Genomic DNA, 15,934 nt, shown 5'->3' with positions numbered 1-15,934 from the left:
TGAATATCATAGTGGGAATTGAACCTCAGCAGCAGATACATCAGGAACAGGGGGAATCATTCTTGATCTGGTAGCATGAGTCACACCTCAACAAAAGTCAGCAATGAGAGAAAATAACCTAGATTCAATTGGAAACCCAGTCCCCACACCTACACTGTTTAGTAAAACTCTCCTGAACCCAGAAGCTCTGGGGGTCAAAGGGGGCAGAGGAAAAATGCGTAAGAAAGTAGAATATGAACTGACCATATTAATCCAAAATTGACTGAATTTTAAACCAGAAGCAACTAAGTTACTCTCAATGGCAAGATAAGCCTTCCTCTGCAGAGAAGAAAAGCAGACTCAAGCTAAACTGAGCTTCCCAATAGTTAATATTTTATGGGGTTTTTTATACTTGAATTTTTTATAAGTGTGGAAAATTCAAATCTACCACTAAATGAAATAAACTTTTATGAAGATTGTTTCTTTTGCTTGGGCTAGACTGGCTGAAACATTTTAAGCGAACAGTCCAAGAAATGTAGAGCAGAAAATATTTTCTTTTCTTTGTAAAGCTCCCTGAAGCAAGCATGGCAATCTTCACTGTTCCTGGGAAACTAAGGTCATACATCTTGATTTTTTTTTTCCCATTTCTGATTCAATAAGGGTATACAGCTCCTGATATCTTTGAATGATAAATGCTAGGAATAGTTTCCCTAGTGGCTTAATTCCCAATGATCTTTTTCTTGGTCAACTCAGTGCAACATTTGCAGCAATCTCATGTAGTACTGGTCACAGCAAATTTTGTCCTAACTGAAAAATTATTATTCTCTGTAGGAAAGATTATAAAATCTGAGGGTCTCAAGTTGAACTGTCATAGCTTGTGTCCATACTCCTAAAACTATTATTAATGACTAGAGATGAGTCTTTGGTTTGTAGAAATGAATTCATTACAGGAATGCTTGATGGTTGGGGTCAAGCTAGAAAGATGACAGAATCAAAACATTTTATATTAATAAATGGAACTAGAGGTACTCCTACCTTTTAACAATTGTTTTTTGTAATTAAAAAACGTACACTGAATGTGCATTATTTGGGCAATAAAAATATAATAGAGAAATAAACATCCTTGTTAGATAGGAATTTAATAGTCACCTGGTTCAAATGCCTCATTTTAGAGACCAGTTAATCAATGTCCAGAGAATGTCCTGGCCAAAGGCTATACTGCTAGTCACTGAAAAAGATGGCAGTCATTCCCAAATGTTCTTTCCATTAACCACTCAAGGTAGAAACTGGAGCAGTAAAAAAAGAGATATACTCTTCGGATCATTCTTGAAAAGAAAGGCAACACCTCAGTAACTGAGCTCATAAAACCCACTGCATAGATCATGTCTTTTAAATATTTTTACCTGCATCTGATAATGGATAGTCAAGTGTCTCACACCAAGATAACTATCAACAACTTTTCAAATGGTGAATAAATATGATGTGTATTGTGAATTCATGCTTTTCAGTCATTCATAGAACTCCCGTTAACTTTACAACCCACATATTGTGTATTTTGCATTATTCTTGGTGCCAAAATAGATGTTATACTTGAAACCATAGCAACATTTTAGATTATGCAAAAGGAAGACCTCAAGGGTAAAGATTGATGTCTAATAGTAACATGTGATGCTTTTCTGTGTTTCATCATTCTAATATCCTATTATAACTATTTTCAGTTTAAATAATTTCAGTATTGCCAGTTTCTTTTCCATGTTTCTATGTCTTGTTTCAATGAATTTTACTTGTGATATCAACTAGGAGTGTTGACTGCAGTACACAGCCAATATTCTCCCAGATTCTGTTTTCCAGTGAATAAAATGGAAATTAATAAGATCTTAACTTTTGAAATTGTGTCATCTTATGAAATACACATCTTAAAATTAAGCTACATGTTTTGGCTATAAAAAATTTATTTTAATAAACTTGATTCGGGGCTTCATTTTGTATTTTCCAAGAGGGAGGGGAGGGAAGGCAATGGAAATACCCTGCTTCTCCCAAGCACTGCTGTTTTACAAACTTCTCCTTCATTCTTGTCTATTTAAGAAAGAATGAGATGAAAATTTCAAGGTAATTGTCAGAAAAAAAATTATAATAAGACCTTTAAATGGTTGATTAAGAAAATCTTAAAGAAGATTTTTACACAAAAATCTCAGAGTAATTCAGTAATTTTATCATTGCATTAAATTTAATTTTGAACTATTTATCAACTGTAATGGGAATATTTTTCCAATTAAAAATCTATACCAATTTATTCAGGGTCCATTATTTTTCTAGTCCCATTAATTTGTAAAAGTAATTTATCATGTGGATCTTCACACAAAGGACACTGAGTAATATAAACTAGCATTAGGTAAGAAATACTTAATCTTATGTTTTTCCTTACTCAAAGTAGTTTTATTTTCACATAGGTTGTCTTAATATGGTGGTGATGATGACCCTTGTCAGCTTCAGGCTCACATGAATTTTAGTCCCTGCAATCTTAGTAAAAAGAGTATCACTTTTTCCCAACAGATCTAGCAAAGGTCCATGATTAATTTCAACTGGCCCTGCTTTAGTCACATGCTCACTTCTAACTAGGATGGCTGGCCTGGGAGAAGGGAGGAGACCCTGGAAGAAGAGTGTGGGAAAGCTGGCTATTCAAAGTAGAATTATAGTGCTGTTACCCGTGCAACAGGAATAGGACTCTGGAAAAACAAACACATCATGTGTCCACTCCACAGTACATGAACCAAAACCATGTTTTGAACTGTAGCTTTGATGTTATTCTTTTCACCTGAATTGCAGTGACCAAATACTTACCTCATCAGTATGAGATACATCGTTAATGGTATAATTCGAAAGCTTCATTCATAAAAACTGTTATAACGCCTGACTGAAATTAATGTTTCTTACTCCTTTAGCTACTGGGACATTCTATTAAAATATCTCTTCATATGTATGAGATATAAAAAATAACTATATATTTGCTCTCTTTCTCCTACTAGTTTTCTAGGAATTTATAAATAGGAACAGTTTTCAATGCATTACCACATGATATAAACATGATAAGTGAAATAAATTCTTAATTTTTATTCAGTTTTTGTAGAATGTTATCTAATGTGTAAATCTAGCACTTAAGATTAATCTTTTTGCCCATTTACACTTACTTTGAACTATTATTTGAGGGCAATAATCACATAAACTTTAGAATATTTTTAAAAACCAAGAGATTGTGATTGCATTTATATAAAAATGTATACAATATTATCTAGAGAACACCATCAGTTTAATTTGTGTTCCTGGTAATGGTGGGTAGACTGCTATAAATGATCTTATCTGGGACATACAATCAGGGGATTCCCAAACCACTAAATCAAGCTGTTTATTCATTTTGCTCAAGGGACACCTTCATGCCAGCACTTACCAGTGTCCTATCTTGGCCTGATGTCTGTCCAGGTTTTATTACAATTTGATTAAGACCATCAATACTGACAAAGGTACCCCCAAAACTATATGAGTTATTACTTTTCATAATTTCAATCCATTAATCTTTTGAACCAGGATTCCATTAACTTTACCCTCCACAAGAAACCCTTATCTGAGCTATATTTAAAATTAGGTCCTTCACCAAATTGTAAGTTGGTAAAAGTATGAGCTACACAGATAACATTCTACAAAATCACTAGATAATGTTCTACAAAAACTGAATGAAAAATTAAGAATTTATTTCACTTATCATGTTTATATCATGTGGTAATGCATTGAAAACTGTTCCTATTTATAAATTCCTAGAAAAATAGTAGGAGAAAGAGAGCAAATATATAGTTATTTTTTATTTCTCGTCTATATGAAGAGATATTTTAATAGAATGTCCTACTAGCTAAAGGAGCAAGGAATGTTAATTTCAGTCAGGCGTTATAATCGTTTTTATGAATAAAGCTTTCGAGGTATACCATTAACGATGTATCTCATACTGATGAGGTAAGTATTTGGTCACTGCATTTCAGGTGAAAAGAATAACATCAAAGCTACAGTTCAAAACATGGTTTTGGTTCATGTACCATGTACTGTGGAGTGGACACATGATGTGTTTGTTTTTCCAGAGTCCTACTCCTGTCGCATGGGTAACAGCACTATAATTCTACTTTGAATAGCCAGCTTTCCCACACTCTCCCTCCAGGGTCTCCTCCCTTCTCCCAGGCCAGCCATCCTAGTCAGAAGTGAGCATGTGACTAAAGCAGGGCCAACTGAAATTAATCATGGACCTTTGTTAGATCTGTTGGGAAAAAGTGATACTCTTTTTACTAAGATTGCAGGGACTAAAATTCATGTGAGCCTGAAGCTGACAAGGGTCATCATCACCACCATATTAAGACAACCTATGTGAAAATAAAACCACTTTGAGTACGGAAAAACCAAGATATGGGGAGTAATCAAGTCTCTGCCGTTTTCTGTTGTCCTAATTCTGAATTAGCAAATTTAAAATGTTTTAACCAGCAGGAAGATGATATAAATGTGTAAAGCAATACCAGTAAAGCAAAATGGCTAGCTGGGGTCTGTGGTAAAACGAAGACATAGTCCATTGAGTAAAATAAAGACATAATCATTTAAATTTGATTTTTTTTCCAAATATTATTGTGATCATAATAACTTTGTGGTCAGATTTGTCCTGGTGGGTCCCAGATGGTAATCCTTGTATGAATTTTAGAAGGTTTGATGTGATCTATATCTGGCCTTTCAGTTATACGAATCAATTTTCTTTCTTCTTTTTTTACTTTTCTTGCTGCCTTCCCTTTCTTCTTCCAATTTTCCTCCTTCCCTCATTTCTTCCTTTCTTCTTTCCCTTTTGTTGAAATTATTTTTCATTGATTGTCACCTCTTGGCAAGGAGATAATACATATTCTATTTGTGCAACATGTAAGACAAAAATAATGAAAGATTGTGTATTCTTCTGAAATAATCTGAGAAGTTTTACCAATTCTATTTTAAAGTCAATTAACATGGCAACAAACTTGCAATGTGGTTTAGGGTAGTGGGTCTGCAAACGTGGCCACTAGACCAACACCCAGTATCAGCGTCACTGGGATACTTGTTAGAAATGCAAATTCTCAGGCCCCACCCCAAACCTTCTGTATCAGAAACAAGCACCTGTATTCCAGAGCGTTCACTGAAGTTTCAGAAGCACTGCTCTGGAGGAGTGGTCTAACAGTCAAGAAGCTATTCAGAGATCCATACATTAAGTGAGCCTATGCTATTTAGAGGCAGTGATAAGGGAGAAGAATATAAAGCCTCAAGAGGACTGACTAACATAGGTATGGATAAAGAGAGGCGATAAAAATGTACACAAATAAATGAATAAATGAGAGAAAGAAAGGAAGAAAAAACAAGATTAATTTAGGGTTTAAGGATGGAAAGCCACAGTTGTTTAAGCTCTGTGGATACACTACCTAAGATTTAATCACAACTTTTCCATTTCTTCTCTAGGCTAAACCTCTCCCTGTCTCAGCTCTCTCCTGTCTGTAGTGGGGAAAATAGTAACACCAACTCCTTATGATTCTCACAGGGATTAAATGAGTTAGTATATGTAAAGTTCTTAGATTAGGCTGGGTGCATGATACATGCTCATTAAATGTTAGCTAGAGTTTAGTTCTATAGTTGCCTTAACGTATTCAGTAATCAATAGCTACATGTGACAATTTAGATTTAAATAAATTAAAATGTTAACTACATTTCAAGTGCTCCATACCCACATGTATCACGGAATATTATCATTATCAGAGAAAGTTCTAATGGACAGCCATGCTCTAGGTGGTAAGATTTTTTGCTCATGATAGGATCACAAAAGTTGCGGTAATGAACCTGGTTTGTTACTTGAAAAACGACTCAGGTTGCTGTGCTGTCATCATGAAATAGCAACCACCAACCTCCACGGTTACAAGGCCTAATCTCTTCTCAAGGGCCTGCTGTTTCCTCCTGGGACTCTGAAGCCCAGGCAGGCTGAAATGTAATCTGAACTTGAACTCTGAGACTGTTCACTGGGAAAGCCTCTTATGCTACCCAGATCTGTCCCTCACGCATCTCACTTAATGAATAAAACTTCGATATGCCCAGGCTTCTTTCCACTATTAACCAAACCACCTGCCTCAATGCCACCAATGTGTCTTATTCCTGAATCCTGAGATATGATACATGAACTCAGTTTGGAAGACATTAAGTAGGAAACCAAAGGAGACATGGATCTAGGTGCTTCCTATTATCCAATCTCAGCTCCAAAATCACAAAAATCATTAGTAGATATTTCCACATGGACATTCTACTATTATCTCATATTTAATTCATCCTAGAGTTCAAGGCCACCATTAAATAGGATCCGAGATTCCATTCCTCTCACTCTTTTTCTGAGCTGTTTCATGAAGCCTCTATTTTCGTTGGCCAGGCTTCCTTTCTGAGTCCTTATTACACCATGTTCATTCACACCTCTGCTCATTCTGTGTCTCCTGCCTGGAATGGCTGTTTTAATTCTCTCTGCACACATCCAAATCTCATCATAAATATTCAACTCAAGTCTTAGCTTCTTGAAGCCATTTCTGAATAACTCTCACATCGGCAATGCTAGAAAATATGTCTATAACACACAATTAAGAATTTATTTACATAACCTATATTCTCATCTCTCTATATAAATACATATTCCTCTAACTTAAAAACATATACCTTATATCATCCATGATAGTAGGTAAACTGCTCTTGACTTTACAAATAGTATCCTATTGTATTGTTTCTATCTATTGTAATAGAGGACTGGGAAATAATCAATTGCTAGAGCAGTATCCTTGAATAGGCAAGGTAGGTTCTAGTTGATATTTGGAGGGAGTGGCCTTCCATAAGTTCATGGACAACTCATAATAGTCGATAAACTTCAATTACAGACAGATGTTTAAATGTGATGGAGGAATCTTGTGGAAGTTCGTGATCGCCTCAATTTTCTCAGTGAGGCAAGAACCAAGTTAGCTAGGTGAGAAGGTAGATTGAGAGAGAGATGGTTGAGGTTTGAAAAAATCCAGAAAAACAATAAGTTTTTTGAATAAGTAGGAATTGGAAAGGTTTAGGAAACTGTAGCATCTTCGCCACAAAGTCAGGACATAGAAAGATAAAAGAAGTCAAAAGTTGTCAGGGTCAGATTCCTGGTGTGATTGAAGCATTCTGGAGATGGAATAGTGGAGGGAGCAAGATGAAAAACGAGTATTGTGGCTGGAAATTAACCAGCCTTTTGGCTGGAAATTAGACAGTTTGGAATTGAGAATCTGGAGTGGTTACAGCATACGATCATGCAGTGAGGTCTGAGTTAAGATAAGGACAAGTTATTGGAGGAGAGGGGGTCAAAGAAGCCTACCTGTGAAGCTCGATGATCGGGTAGATCATCGGCCTAAATGTTGAAATCACCAATAATTAGGACAAGAGTGGAGTGCAAGAGAGTGACAGTGGGCCAAGAGCTGAACTCTGCATGGTCTGTGTGGGATTGTGTGACCGTGGGTGGTGAAATACGAAGTATAATGGGTGGTTTAGTATGATGGTATGTAACTTACAGCTGTGTGATCTGTGAAGGAGGGACAGAGAAGTGTCCAGAGGAGGCAATGGTGAGAAGGGTGAGGAGTATCCCAACCCCCACCTGATGCCCAGCAGTGTGACAGGGGCCAGAGAAGAGCCACCACATAGGGATGCTCCTGAGAATGCAGTCCTGTCAGAGGAGAGTAGGAAAAGGAAAGAATGTTCTCAGAAGAGGAGGAAGATGTAAACCTTTACTAATAATTGTCTTTTGTGTTTTTGGTAAAAACTATGTCTAACAGTTAAAAGCACAAAAGACTCCTACCTTGCTAGAAAAGTTTCTTAAACTCGAATGTTCTCTCAAACCATTAATGCCTGCTGCAATCTACTATAGATAACATGTGATTTAGAAAGTAGAATGGTGAAAATCTCTATTACAAAATTTAATTAAAAGAATGGTTTAATAATGCTGTTTTTTAATTCATAATAACTGGCTAGTTTTAAAAGAATGGCTTTGAATGGAAATCATTTGTTCCCTATTTAATTTTTATCAGCCTATAGTTCTCCTCACCATTCCATTACTTATCCTGACTTAACTGTGTTTTTCTTCTTGAAATACGGAGGGAATAAAAATTCATAACTCATAAACACATATTAAAAAGTAATTTGAGATTTATACAGGAGAATAAAGAGCAACAGAAAAGAGACCACTGTCTGAAATGCTATTGTGCAGGCAAAATGAAATAATCCATACACACAGTACACACTTGGACACAGGTATGCACACGCGCGCACACACACAGAAAATAATCAAATATACTTTTGTACATAATATGTCACTTTAAGGAAAGTACCTTTTTCTATATCTTATACACCCACTGATGTTTAAAAAATATTTAGAATTGACAATATAGCAGGTAGAACACTGTTACAGCTAAAAGATGGAATGACTATAGGTGATACTCAAATAAGTACAGAATCCCAGTCTCAAAGATCACTCTAAATGAAAAAGAATGTTTTAGTAACACGATGGAATAAATATGAGATTCCCATCATCTGTTATTTGAATAGCACAAAAGTGAACTCTATGATATTAGCTCTGTTTATGATGGAAGCACTGAGAGGAAAAGGTGATAGTGACACTGAAAAGAAGAACAAATTGTAGAAAATTACAACAAAAAAGTCTCAGACCCTTCTACGTTCACTTCCATAATACTTCCAAAGCAAATATCACCAGCATGTCTTGACTCGGAAGAACAATATTTCCTAAATCATGCAGTGATGCATAAGGGCCTTGAAGAAGAAGAAGAAAAAAAACTAACACAAAGACAGACATCAAGCTAAAAATTATTTCAATTCTATTTTCTGTTACGGATCACAAGGTGAGAAATGAGCCTATATGCAGAACTGAATAGAAGGAATCTTTCAAAATTCACATTTTTATCTCGGTTAAAATTTATCTCCTCTTCCACCATGCAAAGATTCAGGCTGAATGATTACATTTTGTAAAAAGAAAAAAAATGTAGCTGTACTAAAGTACAGACCTATTATTCATAAATAATCGATTTGTCATTTTGAAATTCTTGATACTTTATATGATTCAAGTTTCCATTAACAATTTCCCATTAATTCTGTCTTGTAACTGGAAATGAAATAATACATAATCTTTACAAATGACATTAAAAATTAGTGATTTATTGAGGTAACTACTGGAAAGAAAAGACAATGAGGCTGATAGACAAATGGAGATGCTATAAAATCTTTTCTTCCCAACTATAAACAAAAATAAACACTTTTCCAGTGTGATATTTTAATTAAATTCATCATTCTGGCAATTAGAAATAAATACAAATGAGATTAATAGATTCCAGTATCTTTTTAATCAATAAATCATGAACATTTTCAAGGCGAGCAGGTAGGCAGCATCATTGCTGCAGCCTCCAAATGTGAAAGGCAGTAACGCAAGGCACGAGGGGGCCCGTGACAGTTCATCCTAAGTGGCCAGTGATATTGATGAATCAGTATCCTGCATCTTGAGAACTAGACAATCCAATTAACCACAGTCAAGTCTCAGATTTCTCTCTCTCAACATCTCTTAACATTGATCAGGCAATCAATTTTGTCTTAAAATGCAATAGCATCTCCTTGCAGTTTGAGTCTTTTTGATTCACCAACTATACAAGTACACAGGAAAAGATACAATAGGCTAAAGAGCTCAGTCCCTGGACAATCCAAGAGGACAGCCTTTACTTACTTGTATGGCCTAACTAGGACCACAACGTCATTATCACAACTAAAATGAAATGATATTCCCTTTAATATGTCAGCATCCAATCTCAGATATAAATCCTAGATAGTTTTTCTCATCACCTGCTTGATGACTGATACATAATCTCTGAAATAAGTCTTAGATGTTTGTTATAGATGTGCAACAAATACACATTCATGTAAAAATCTTTTGATTTCTGTAACATGTCAAGGGCATGAAATTTCTGATATGAAATTGGAAAATCACAAGAAAAGAGTATTTAACAACAATAGTTTCTCTAGGAAAAACACAAATCAATCTTTACATATTGGAATTTATTTCTGGCTCCATTTTAAGTCTCTCTCTAGTTCTTTTCCAGGGGCTCTTTTAAAGAGCCCTCCCTGTTTTAACCTTCCTATGCTCTACAATTCCCATCATTTTTGGAGTCTGTCACAGCAGCTTTCCAGGAGGTAGTCAGTCACCTACTATTTGCCCAGCAGCACATTTTAACATATTAATAGCATATTAATTTTAACATACTAATCCAATGGTTGAAGGCAGTGATTTCAAGGCATCCTGGACAGCCAGTGGACAACAATTTACATTTATACTAGGTATCACGCTAAGCGGTCAAGCTCAAAAAAAAAAAAAGGAAGCTTATTTTGAAATAAGTTGTCTGATATCAAATGGAGTTTAAAATCATGGGCCCAGTGATAAGTACTATAAATCACTTTAATTAAATTCATTTCTAAAAGTTTTATGCAATTCTTTTATTTTCTTTTTAAAAACATCAATGTGGATATCAGATATTTTAGGGATGAGAATAATAAATGATGATGCCATGAAAACTTCTTCAATCAAAGGCAGAGATGTATGACTTGAAGAATTTTATCAATTTGGAATAGTCTTAGTTATCTTTAAGGATCAGAGACAGTCCAGAAGTCCTAAATTTGAGGAGATTTCTGTGCTCGCTTCAGCAGCACATATACTAAAATTGAGGAGATTTCTGAAAATAATTTGAAATGATAGGGAATCACTAGTTTTTTTCAGAAATGCTATGGCATTTTGAAGCGTTATTGTCAATTGTAATTCGTATGATTTAATTTGTTCAAATTTGCAAATATCTGGAGCCACCTGTGCTCCAGGTATTGCAATGTTAAATACAGTGGAAGGTTAGAGAGATAATAATTAGGTCCTCTTTCCTCTTGCTGAGTTATATATAGCAATACATTTTCCTTAAAGCTGTAAGTTATAAAACTTACCTCTCTGACGTCAGTCTAACAACATAGGTGGACATAAATCTAAGTTGTGTGAAATAACCTATTATTTTATTGGTTCAAACTATTGAATATGTGCTTTCTTATCTATTCAGATGAAACATCATGTTTTTTAAAATAAATGACATGTTCACACTGTCCATTTTAATGGGAAATAATTAAAACTATATATATATATATATATACACACACACCACACAATCTCAATTTTATGTGAAAAATAACTGTAAAGAAAAAAGACTAGAAACATTTCACATATTTCACATTAAGTAGTTCTAGGCAGATGTGCAATTATAGGTGACTTTACGTCACTTTTTTATACCATCATTTTCCAAATTGTCTTCAGTTATCATGAATCGTTTTCAGAAACAAACTAACAAATACATGTTTATAAAGAAAAGAAAACATTTTTTTTTTTCCTGGAAGAAAATCATGTTTTGGTTTAATGGAATAATATCAGTGAAACATGAACATTTAGGCATGGTCATCAATTTTTGACATAGATAACACCCTGTAGACATGAATGGAAAAGATTACTCTGAAAAACTCACGGTTAAGATATTTGTGGGACAATATAATATGAGATACCTAATGATGCCCATCCATCGTCAGTACCTGTAAATATACCAGAGGGACAAATAAGGCATGATTAGAGGGTGACCCGTCTAAAGGCAACCCCAACTAACTCAACAAGGTTTTGAACTTGATACCTATTAAGAATTTCTTAAGTAAACTTCACAGAATGCTACATCCTTATATTACTTCCCGGATCCACCAATCCCTGCTCTTCACCCAGCCACATGGAACCAACCTCAACTCATTTTCTCTCATGCCATCAACCCCTATGTCTGACTAGTCAATAATCCATCAATTCCATCTCAGCCAGACACCATCATAAAATATATTTAAATTCTTATAGTTCTGAAACATGAATGTATCTTACAAAAACTGGCATGTTAGATACAATGTTTATCTTCTCTGTTAAAGGCTTTAATTGTATCAATGGTGTATATTACAATTAATATCATATTGGTATCAATGAAATGTAGCATGTATGTATATATATTTATGTTGGTGTATTTATCTATACACTTAGAACTGATAATCAATAATGGGTGATACTATTTTATTATAATTATTTTGTGTATTTGTTCTCCATCAGTCTACTAAATAACAAATGTCTTCTAACTTATTGACTATTGTTGAACACCAGTGAGCATCTTCCCAATACTCTTATCACATTTTTTCCACCGCCTGGGGCAAAACTATACATAAGACTCCAGGGAAAGGTGGATAGTGATGGCAGGGTAAAAAGGGAATTGAGACATATCTATTTCTTCATTAAGCACTGTTAAATTTCTACCACCTTACAGAAAAAATTTCAGGAACATTAAATTATCTGTAGCTTTTATTGATCTTTCCTGGCCTTTATTGCTTCAAAATAGGGAGCAGTTTGGGGCTAATCAGTACCTTCAGGGACTGATACATGAAATCTGTGCCTTAATAAGTCTATGGGTATCAGGGTCTTTTGAAACAATCTTATCAGATCATACAACATTTTGAAACTATAGAGTAATGATGTTTCATGACCTCTTCTTTTTACATTTTACTGCAATTCAGTTTATCTACTGAATTAACCAGATATATGTCTGGCTAATAGGAAAAGGAAAATAAAAATAAATGAATAAATAAACATAACATATACTTTTCTATTTCTATTAAAGTTTTATAATTAAAAGCTAGAGTTATTCTCAATAGACAATTTATACACAATTACTAAGGGAAAGAAACGTGGTCTAAGATCACATTAAGTTATATGTAATTTGGGGCAGATATCTTCCAACTGCCACTGCATTTACCCAACACAGTGGAATCCAGCAGCAAAAGTGAGGGCTGAGGATCTTGTTGCTTTACTTAGCAGCTGTGTGATTTTCAAGTTATTTAGCCTCTCTGTGCCTCATTTTCATCCTTTCTCGGACAAGGATAAAACAAACCACTTTACTGGATTTTTCTGAGGATTAAATGAGGTAACCCAGCAAAGTACATGCCCAATGCCTGTAAGTATTCAATTAATCTTAGCTATGTTACCCTTGACACTATTATTATTCAGCAATGTTATAAAATAGATTCAATCATCAGCTAATTAGTGAATTATCTGATATAGTATCAATGGATACTATTTTAGAATGTTTGGTTTAAAATTACAATGTCTGTGGGGATTCTGGGAATGGTACAGGCAGTGTTTCCCAAATCATGTTCTATGGGAAGAATGTGGCCAAGGCTAAGTGGCCACAACTGCATGGAGCATTAAAACTCAATAAAGGATGATTGTTTACAACTTTTTGTTGTTGCTGTTAAAGTCGAGAAACCTGTAGAGTACACGCTTATCTTGGAAGCTGGATTACACATTAATATACTATAGGATAAAGAGAGACCCGTGAGTAAGATACCTTTTGTTTTGTTTTGTTTTGTTTTGTTTTGTTTTGTTTTGTTTTGTTTTGTTTTGTTTTGTTTTTGCTTCTTTCAGCAGCCCTAAGCATATTTAACTGTAGAGTTCTTTTATCACAGAATTCCTGTTAATTTCTTAATTTACATACTCTCTAAGACACTACTCTCTGGGGTTCTACTGAGAAGCATGCAGGTAATATAAATATGAAGAGGGTCAGGTATAGAAAAGATGTAGACATGGTATGGAGGAGGATTTCTGTTTCTTCTGGGCAGTGCAAAAGGCAAGCGGCAGGGCAAACTGAGTTATGAATGGCAGCAGAGCCTGGCCTGAGCATTAGGGAGAGGATGTGTGCAAACTGGAGGCCACAGGCCCTCCTAACATAGACAGCTGATTGCTTCTATTAATACTGCAGGTCTAGCTAGTCAGATCTTCTACTTCTTTTTCGTTTCCACAAAAATCTATATTTTCATGTACAGTCACCATCGTTTTTTTTTGTGTGTTTTTTTTCATATTTGCGTCACAGAGGCTTTTATATAGCCCATGTTTTGCAGGGCCAATTAAACACGTCTATATGTTAGATACAGTCCCCTGGCCAACAATTTGAGACATATGGCATTAGAGTTCAGTGTCCAAACTATTATCTTTTAATGCATATGAATCATTTAGCTAATGGCTAATAATTTTTCCTCATAGCAACCTTGTGAGAAAGGAATTATTATGCCATTTCCTGATAAGGAGATCAAGTTACATATAAGTGAGGTTACTTGCTCAAGTTCACAGATCTGGCAGGTGGAAGAGCAAAGACCCATACCTGGCCATCCCTGGGTGCACCTTATTTATTAGGACACTGTCCGTATCCCACATATGAGCATACATTTGTTCTTAGGATATGGCATCTGGGAATGAGGGAGGATGTTGACACTGATTGCTTGAGCCGGTTTAGTCTCCTTTATTCAGAGGTGAGGTAGCTCTCATTCAATGATTTCCTTTCCAAATGAAGATGTCTGTCAGCTTCTGGTTGAGGAATTGTATCATATATTACCTTACGTGACAATAGAATTTTTGTCACAGGTCCTCAACTTGAAAGATAGATTTGAATTTCTAATCCTTGCTATCTAATGCTTATTAAAATTTTGTTCTGAGGAATTACAGACACAAAGGAAACTCTGAAGTGAATGAAGTCCTTATTTCTCTAAATCAGGAGTTGGGAAACTGCTTCTTAAACCAACTCTGGCTCACTGGGTGATTCTGTAAATCAAGCTTTGTTGATACACAGCTACACCCATTTGTTTACAGCTGATCATTCATTGGCTACTTTATCCCACCACAGCAGAGCTGATTGGCTGTGACAGAGACCATATGACCTGCAAGACCAAAAATATTTACTCTGGCCTGTATTGGACAAGTCTGTCAACTTCTGCTCTAGATATTCCGATTTTTTATTTTGGGAACAAAATCAGACACTCATAGCCCTTTGTCCTTAGAGATCACTCTTTACAGACCCTCAGACAATTGCTTTTTACTGTAAAGTTCCATGTTTCTGTCACCCACAGGCTCACATTAAATGTAGATAAAAAGAAAAATGCCTACACTCATTTTCACTGCATTCACTGGAGAGGTTTTATTGAGGATATTAACCTCGCCACAGTGTTCCCTGTGAGAACAATACAACTATAGTTGTAGTACCAGAAATCGTCTTTTTTCTTTCTTTTTGTCCTCATGAGGAATTAGTTAGCATGAATAGCATGACTCTTTCAAATCTTGTAAATAATTTGTTTTCTCTTTCTTATAGAACCTAGAAATTTCAAAGTTAAAATTGCAATCTTCTACCTTACATTGTTGAGCACACTTTTCAACTTACTAAATTTACCCTTGGTTTCCTTTTACCTTCCTTGCCTTGTTTCCATTTCTCATGATTTCTTTTTCACTTCATGTTATTGCAATGTGTCCATTATTTTAGCTATAATGCATCTTTTTAAAGTTAAAATTAGACATGAATAAATGAGAGCACTGGTTATATAGGAAAAGACCTGAAAGAAAAGACGCCTCTACCTTCTGCCCCTGTCACAGGAATCTGTTCCTAGGATTGCATCCTGCCCTATCCCCAGGGTTTAGTTTAAACCTCTAGAAAATAAGAAGGAAAGAAAATACTCTGACCCCACAAAGACCTCAGTTGAAAAAAAAAAAAAATCTGCAACTGTGAACAGGGCTGTATCTTGATGAAAAAGAGCACTGCATTCCCTAAGCTAGTTAGAACACATCCTACGGTATGGTCACCTCCTCCTGATAGTTTTAAGGACTTTTATAGAGAAAGCCAATGAGATTTAGGACAGAGCACATGCTGTAATGGCAGCTTTATATGGCAAGGCAACATAAAGTTGAAGGAGGGATGATGCCAACGTAGAATTATATTGA

The 15,934-nt window shown here is 35.3% G+C and overlaps 1 protein-coding gene across 6 annotated transcripts in view; it reads right to left on the bottom strand.

The window, feature by feature from the left end:
* The window catches only part of NKAIN2 (sodium/potassium transporting ATPase interacting 2), an 866,607-nt gene that overhangs the window by 553,398 nt on the left and 297,275 nt on the right, over positions 1–15,934 (bottom strand). Inside the window, exon 2 of one of the 6 annotated variants that reach the window (XR_012496740.1) lies at positions 11,622–11,685. The exons of the other annotated variants lie outside the window; for them this stretch is intronic. The gene's annotated coding sequence lies outside the window, so the exon portion shown is untranslated. The remainder of the gene's footprint in view (positions 1–11,621; positions 11,686–15,934) is intronic. 6 annotated transcript variants of the gene reach the window in all.

The sequence above is a fragment of the Rhinolophus sinicus genome, linkage group LG05 (genome assembly GCF_036562045.2).
Source record: "Rhinolophus sinicus isolate RSC01 linkage group LG05, ASM3656204v1, whole genome shotgun sequence".
NCBI classification, from domain to species: Eukaryota; Metazoa; Chordata; class Mammalia; order Chiroptera; family Rhinolophidae; genus Rhinolophus; species Rhinolophus sinicus.
This window is presented reverse-complemented; position numbering and strand designations above follow the sequence as displayed.